At 38.2% G+C, this 8,674-nt stretch overlaps 1 pseudogene; it reads left to right on the top strand.

Moving 5' to 3' along the window:
• Window positions 1-4,235: 4,235 nt before the first annotated feature.
• On the top strand, window positions 4,236-6,107 carry LOC104593559 (FCS-Like Zinc finger 8 pseudogene; annotated as a pseudogene).
• Window positions 6,108-8,674: the final 2,567 nt, after the last annotated feature.

Raw genomic sequence — 8,674 nt, 5'->3', positions numbered from 1 at the left:
TAGGGTTCGATGGAGAGAGAGGTTTTCAGACAACCAAATATTTTTGTCTTTTTGTGGTCGGTTGAACCGGCTATCCCATGTTAACGGTGCAAAGCCCGTTAACGTTATGAATCTCGATCCTGGATGCAAGGTCGATTATGGTTGGTGGGTTCACGTGTCCAATGAACCCACCGATGCGCACTCCTCTCTCTCTCTCTCTCCACAATCCACATAGTTAATGCTTGAGTTTGTCGATCCAATCCAACCCAATAAAATTGGATACCCTAATGACCAACTATTATGAATATGGTGCAGGTTAGGCAACATTTGGCAAAATTCATTCATTATTTCTTTTTATTGTAATTTAGCATGGGGTAAATTCCTAAAGCCTCCCCTGAAATTTGGTAATTTCAATCACTGGCCTAGAACTTTCGACACAGTTGCAAGTAGATCCCCTTTGTTAGAATCCTCTAACAAGAGACATGAACAATGTCCAAAATACCCATGCAATTACTTTTTGATCAAAATGTTTATTTCCAAATTTTCTCTTTATATCAACTACTTCCCAAACCCTTTCAATCTCTTTTTCGAAATTGATTTATGTTATAAATTTACCCTTCATATCAATTTCTCAAAGGTAAAATTGCAACTTTTATTTATTTTTTGTTGTTTTTCGTAAAGTTTGCATTGTTTTTTATGTAGAAACCAATCTTAGTAGTAATTGCATGAATATTTTGGACATTTTTTGTACCTCTTGTTAGAGGATTCTAATAGAGGGAGGTTTACTTGCAACTATTTCAAAAATAACAAGCTATGTGATTGCAATTACCAAACATTAAGGGAGGTTTCAACAACAATCATAAACTCCAAGGGAGGTTTCAACAATTTACCCTTTACCATAAAACAAGTATTCCAACTATGGAAATAAAGCAAAAGTATTTATGATGAATAGTATTTTCATCTTCTTTTTTATTTTCTTTGACTTTTTGGTTATTTTAAGGATAACATAAACTATTTTCTAACTCTACATAGTCACATATTACTTCACTTGGTCTTTAAGTAACTAAAACTTCAAAATTTTCTTTATATATTTTCATAGTAATAGCATTTATGTTGGGATGTTCTTCCAGCATCTAATAATTGCTTATTTTACTATTTTGCCTTATAAATAGGTTGTTGGGGTCTCTTCTTCTTATTCTTCTTCTTCCCCATTTGTTTCTTCTTCATCAAACCCCGATCTGAATTGCCTAAGCTAATACTGTGAAACTTTTTCCTCCAACAACAAATGAAGAACCTTGAATTATTTGTGGTCACTCACTCACTCACTCACTCTCTCTCTCTCCCCTCCCCTCTTCTTGATCTCCTTCTCTCCCCCCTTGATTGTATCCATCAAAATCGAACCAATGTGGTAATTAAGGGGTCGTTTGACAAGTCTTTTTTTGAAAGGTCTTCTGGAAGCTTTGATAGTCAAAAGATATAGTGAGCTTTTGCATTAAGATCTTAATAGCCTAAAAACCGTTTGGTTAAGGTGTGTTTTTTGTGCTAAGATGAGTTGAAAAAAAAAACCAAAAAGCTCCATTTGGAGCTTCCCAAAAATTGCCCAAAACGGGCTTTGCACGTCTTTTCAATGTGACATCTTTTGATGGCTAAATCATTTCCCAACCAAACAAGAAAAGACGAAAACATGGACTACTAGGCTTCTAAAAAGCCGACAGCCTACGTGAAAAAAACACACCAAACGGGGCCTTAACATCCCTCTCTTCTCTCTCTCTCTCTCTCTCACCCATCCTGTCACTCTTCTTCATCCTTTTCAATTGATGAAATACAGTAGATCCATCATTCTTCCTCAACCTCACTCCAAACATTACAAAGCACCTCCATCATAATCAATACTCATAGAGTCATGGTACTCATTAAAGTAGACGTGACACAAACGATAATGGTAAAAGATGATGTTATCCTTTGTAATTCGAGTGGAAAGAACTCAAAATGGCATGGTTTCCAAAACCGGACCGGACTGAATGGTCCGACCAGAAAAATTGGGAATCGGTCACTTGATCGATTCTATTTTACCCTAGAATCGTCATTTTGGCCAAAAACCATTGATTTGGTCAACAAACCGCTGACCCAAGCGGTCGAACCAGTCAAACTGTCCAATGATTTTTGGCCGTTTTTGCCGTTTGTTCGGTTTGAACAATTAGATTGTTTGACCCAAGAACTGGACCCTTGAATGGTTCATTGTCCGATTCGATTTTAGGGGGCGTTCGTTTTTTGGATTTTGAGAGGGGGGGAAAGTTGGTCATTGGGATTTTGATTCCCATTGACCAAGAATCTCATGTTCTTTTTTCAAATTTATGTGGGGACCAGGGAAAGTTTATTTTTCTAGGTATCACTTACCCAAGTAATTATCTGCTAGGTGGGTAAATAATTTTCCCACCCGGGGGGGGGGGGGGGGGAATTGCCCAAACTTGAATGGGACAAAAATTCCCCTTTTAATAATAGACTTTATGGCTAAAATGGTCATTGCCTTATTTACATTTGAAATAAAAGAACATGGGTAAATGCACTTACCCGGGTAAGTCTTTCTTAGGAAACACTTACCTGGATAAGTAACTTATCCAGAAGCGAACGGGGCCTTAAAAACCTTGCAAAATGGGTTTAAAAGAAGGGACGACATGGGTCATTTAGGACTTTGTCCAAGCTTTGAAATGTGTCTCGCTGCATTAATCAACTGGATGATGTATTCCCCACATTACTGTGAATGCTTGTAGAGAAGATGCAACGCAAATGGTAATGGTAGAAGACAATGTTCTCTTTTTAATTTTTATAGTTCGAGTGGAAGGAACTTGAAATGGGTTTAAAAGAAGGGACAACATGGGTCATTTTGAAAAGTTTTAGGGGCATTTAGGAAATTGGCCAAGCTTTGAAATGTGTCTGACTACATTAAGCAATTTGGTCATGTCTTTCCTTTTTGACTTATTTTATCATCTGATTAGAGTTTGTGTTCAAACCTAAACACAAACGGATTGCATGTTTGAAAAACAAGTATTTTTAGATGTTAGACATATTTTTTGAAGCCAAATGTTAAGTATTTGAAATATTTACTAAGTTGGATTATGGATTAATAATGATTATTGGTATTTTTTTAGGTTGTTTATGGATGATGTTTTATGCTCTTTGGGATTGAATGAACTGCCAAATGTGAAATGTTTATGATAGATTGTTATCCAAGGTCAAAGCTTTGGAAGGGAAAAAATTTAGGATAAATTACAAAGGCCCCCATACTATGGGTCAGTGACAAACACCCCTCTATACTTTGTTTTGTGACAAAGACCCTCTTATACTATGTCCATGAGACAAAGACCCCATTTTATTAGCTTTCTGTTGAAATCCGTCATTGTAATATTTTTTATTTCCCATACTATCCTTGCAATAAAGACAGTTGGGAGAAAAACACTGTTCATCTTTCTCGACCTCACATACACAAACAATAGTGGGAGAAAAACATTGTTCATGGGCGCCATTGAAGCTCGCACCTGAAACACTCGGACCAGAGACATTGAACCCACAACCAAAAGCAAGGTTTTTCAGCCGAGCAGCTCCTCCATAGCTCGTACACTCTGTGGCAAAAAGCCCAATAGAGAAAGACACTCAGCTTTTTGTTTTTCACGTTAGTTTTTTGTGTCTGTTGTTATTTTTGTTTATGGGTCTTGTTTGCACCTGTGCCTAGGGGTGGCAACAAGCCGAGCTTTTCACGAGCTGCTCGAGCTCGGGTCGGCTCGGTTTCAGCCGAGCTCGAGCCCCATATAGTGGCTCAATTATTAAACGAGCCAAGTTCGAACCTATTAGAGCTCGGCTTGTGAGGCTCACGAGCCGGCTCGAATATATATATATATATAATAAAATTATAGAAAATAATATATAATAAAAATATTATAATTATTAATTATTATAAATCTTAATATTTTAAATATAAAATAAAAATTTTATATATGATTTTTATTTTTATAAAATAATTTTATAATAAAATATTTTTATAAAATATAAAACGAGCCGAACCGAGCCGAGCTCGAGCTCAAGATTCTGACTCAAACCGAGGTTGAACTCGTACTCGAGCCTCGTAGAATAGTCTCGAGCCGAGCTCGAGCCTGGCACTATTCGGCTCGGCTCGGCTCGAATCCACCCCTACCTGCGCCTTTTGAATCTTTTTCTGTGTAGTGGTGGTTGAAAGTAGAACTAGAGCCATTTCTGTTGATATACCGGAGAAAGAAACAAGGGGGGATTAAAAAAGCAAAAGACAGAAGAAAGGGAAAGCAAAAAATTTACAAGCTTTTTTGCCATTTACCTGTTAATTCTCATCTGATCTTGGTGTCTCCTTTTTGATCATGAAGCTTGTTTTTATGTGGGTTCCGGTGAAGAGTGAATGAGCGATTATTATCGTTGAAACCGAGGAAGAAAATGTTCATATCCATTAAGGAAAAAGCAAGAGTATAGGGGGAAAGGCAGTTTTTTCCTTGTTCCGTTATGTTGCATGATGGAGGTTACGGAGGTTTAGGAGAAATTTTTATGGAGCCGATTCGGGGCTTTCTGTTTCTGGTTGTTGGATAGGTGGAGACTTTGCTAGTGTCACCATCTTTTGTCTATTCGGGGCTTACAAATCTTATTTCTTCCCTTCTGTTCTGCAGAGGTTGTTTGTAGAATACTACCTTCTTCGATCGATGGCCGTTTATTGAGTTAATATTTTGCTTCTGGGTTTACTCCCAAATTAAAATTTTGCTTCATTATGTTGTTCAATTCTACAAATCTATCCAATCAAATGAAAAGAAATCTCATTTTATCCCCCTGTTTTTCGATTCTCCAGAGAAGTTTAGACTTCTGACAATCTGATAAAGGAGGTTATGTTGAGGAAGCGATCGAGAGCGGTGACCAGTAAGCAAGTTCTCATGGATCATGGCTCTCTTCCATCTCCCAAAGATAAATTCATAAGGCCCACTTTGTCCTTCTTCAGTTCTCCAAGACTCTTCACTGCTTTATCCAGGAAGGGTTTTTCTGAAATTGAAGCTGTCATGAACCCAACTTCAATAATTATAGTAAACCGTTCTTTGGTCTTGGTAACCCTTTCTGGTCTGATAGACTTTCTGTTAAATCCCCAGAACCTTCTTGGAAAGCAAGCACCCATGGGAAAAGTTAGACTCAAGAGGCATTGGTCTTGGTATTATCGACGCCCTCAATGATGAGAAAAGTGAGAACAATTTCTCCAAACCTGAAAGCCGAATGGTTCTGTTTGGATCACAGCTGAAGATTCAAATTCCTCCTCTTCCACCCTTCGTGCTTTCTTCTGCTGAATCCCCCAAATCTACTCCTGAGTTCGGCATCAAGACTCGAAATTCACAAACTTCACAATTGTATTCCTTCTCTTCTGGCTTATCGCCTTTGTCAAGGAAATCTGCATTTGGGTCTGCGAGTTTTGGCCTCAAAGCACCCGCCTCTCCTAAAATTTTCACAGGTTCTCTTTCTCCAAGTGAGATGGAGCTTTTAGAGGATTATACTAGTGTAATCACCCATGGGCCTAATCCAAGAACGACTCACATATTTGATAACTGCATTGTGGAGAGTTGTTGTGGTGTTGTTAGTTTGTCTGCATTTAGGAAGGAGAACAGTTTTTTCACTGATTGATCGAGCTATCCTTTTGAGGATTTCCTTAGCTTTTGTTACACTTGCAAGAAGAATCTTGGACAAGGGAAAGACATTTACATGTACAGGTGAGCTTTTTGCCACAGAGACGACGACATTGAATACGAGCTATGGAGGAGCTGCTCGGCTGAAAAACCTTTCTTTTGGTTGTGGGTTCAACGCCTTTGGTCCGAGTGTTTTAGTGCGAGCTTCAATGGCGCCCATGGACAGTGTTTTTCTCCTACGGCTGTTCGTGAATGTGAAGTGGGGAAGATGAACAGTATTTTTTCTCGTTACAAGGTAGTATGGAGATTAAAAAATATTGTAAGGGCGGATTTCAAGTGAAAACTAAGGAAGGGGGTCTTTGTCTCACGGTCATAATACGGGGGGTCTTTGTCGCAAAACAAAATAGAGGGGTCTTTATCACAGAACCCATAGTACAAGGGGTCTTTATAATTTACAAACATCATATTATCATTATTTTTAATTTTTTAATGAACAAGGTCCATGGGTAGAATAAGGAACTGACCTTGATGGATAAGTTCTAATTCTGAAATTCTGGAATTAACCTAGGTAAGTTCAAGGTTTCTACTTGGAACTTAACCAAACCAATCTATACTCACCCTAGTTAGCAATAGACAACTTTTTTTTTTTCCTGATAATCTAAAGAGATATATATAGAGAGAAATTAAAGGTTTGATTATTTTACCCCCCAAAAGAACTCTCCCTGTCTTTGACCGGGTGGGGGGTGGATACAACTAGAAGAAAACAGTAAAGGGGACAAAACCGAAACAACTGCAACTCAAAAACATCAACCAACAACAAAGAGAACTAACAAACAAGACAGTTAACTCGGTCCCCTGCCCCCTCGCGAAAAAAACCAATCCAGGAGATCCCTCGTCCTTCAAAACTTTCCAACTTTTGTTTTTTATTTTGTTTGGGTAGAGGTTACTAGAAATGTTAACGAAGCTAAAGCTCATATCAAGGTCTTCAACCAGCTTCAGAATATCCTTTATAACCAAGTTTAAATCAATCAGACGGTATGGAGATGGCTTAGAAAGCCCTTTACAATCCGATTCCAACACGCGAACAGATGAAGTCCAGATATCGGATTGACGTGCCAAAATCAGCCCTTTATAACTAAGTTTATGATTAATTTATCAATAAATTGAAAAAGCAACTTTTCAAAAAAGTTAGAATATTACTTGATTTAATTAAAACGAATACTTACTGGTAATCAAGAGATTAATAATGCAAAACAGAGTTTTTCTGATAGAGCATCAAAATGGAGATTAAAAACATCCATTATTACCGATTATGTCTCGTACATCATCTCTATCCATACATCGCATATCATATATTACAGGTCTCAGCTTCAGAATGAAATCTACACACAGAGATAATACTGGAACCGTGTTGGGATAGTTTTTTTTTTTTGAATAAATTCCATTTATCGCGTCTGTTTGAGAATTGAGATATCAATACTGCCAGAAGGGCAGTTAGGATGCACGTGGCTCTTCTTATTTTAATAATCACAAAAACACACAAGTATCGCATTCCAACCTCAATTGTGTCCTTACCAAGTACCAACAGCACAAGATGTATAAATTATACATGATAGGACCAACTGAAACCAATCGCCGGTGCCTTTGCATACAACGAGTCAAATACATCCAACGAAAAGTAGTTGACCAAATCAGGCAATCACTGGTGTAATCCCCCTACACGTACTTTCTGATAATCCCACACGTGTACGGTGATAACTCGATCTGACTTTCTTCTTTCTCCCCTCTTCGGTTTCTATTCGTATCTGTGTGATAACCCTATTTTTTATTAGGGAGGTGATCTGATAGAGATGTAGATGTTTGGTTTGGCGATGACTTTTTCCGCCACCACCCAGGCTTAGAAGAATTTATTATTACTGTTGTTATTTATAAAATGCAAAATATAAAATATAATAAATATATTATCCTTTTCATTGTTGTTATCACAAGGGGAAGTTGCTCGTTTCAGCGAGGCCGAGACAATTCTTCTCCCGTGTATCACCTTACCTCATGCGCTGACATCGACTGAAAAAGGTAAATTCTTCTCTGGGTTTATTATCTTGTTCTGGAAATATTTGTTGAACCTTCATGTCTATCATACTCCATGGACCCTACCCATTGGTGCCTTAAGATTAGACGTCCATCACCTCGGTAAACTTCATCCTCCTCCGTGATTCTATTTTACCTAAATTGCTTCCCAATGGATTGCCTCTTGATGTGATGTTTGAGCATATTTTCCTACCAATTAAATTAATGCAAAAGATAAAAGATAAAGAACATTCCTATTTTTTACATAACATGCTACATTAACTCAACTCGGCCACCAATGCAGATGCAGCACACTTGATTTGGATTATAATCCGCAAATGTAGTTAAATTGCATCTCTAGTGATGATTGGGGGAAGAAGAGAAGAGAAACATTTGACTTTGACCATGCTCTTGAAAAATTGATAATACGTAGTCGTAGGTAGAATCAACCATTTGTTCGAGACTTCGAAGAGACGTAACATCATCCGTTGAGATCCATCCAGCCTCAATCGCATCTTTACCCTTTTTGATTGGTCAAAGTTGTATGGGTATTATACTTTTTGGGCATCGTAGAGTCATAGTACGGAGCGATTCCGAGGAGATACATGTTGGGCGGTCCCATTCTTCTCAAAGCCTCCAAAAATCTTTTCAGACTGGTGCTGTGCTGAAATGTCAGCGCCGGAGGCACGTTTGGATGGGGTCGGAAGTCGGATGATAGGGTCCGACCAGAAAAATGATGGTCTTCAGTTCAGGAGCCCCTCACCTTTCACACTGGTTCATTATTTGGTTAGATGGAATCGAGTGTTTTTTTTTGTTGTTGTTCGAGTAAACGGCCAACGCCATTAGGCCAACCACTGACTGACTAACGCGTTCTGGTCTTCTGGATTCGAACTCTGAGACGGGAGTTTTACAAGTGCAAGTAATAAAAGTAAGCAAACGTGAAAAACGCG

This window comes from Nelumbo nucifera, chromosome 3, assembly GCF_055504915.1.
Source record: "Nelumbo nucifera cultivar China Antique chromosome 3, China Antique-T2T, whole genome shotgun sequence".
NCBI lineage: Eukaryota > Viridiplantae > Streptophyta > Magnoliopsida > Proteales > Nelumbonaceae > Nelumbo > Nelumbo nucifera.
This window is presented reverse-complemented; position numbering and strand designations above follow the sequence as displayed.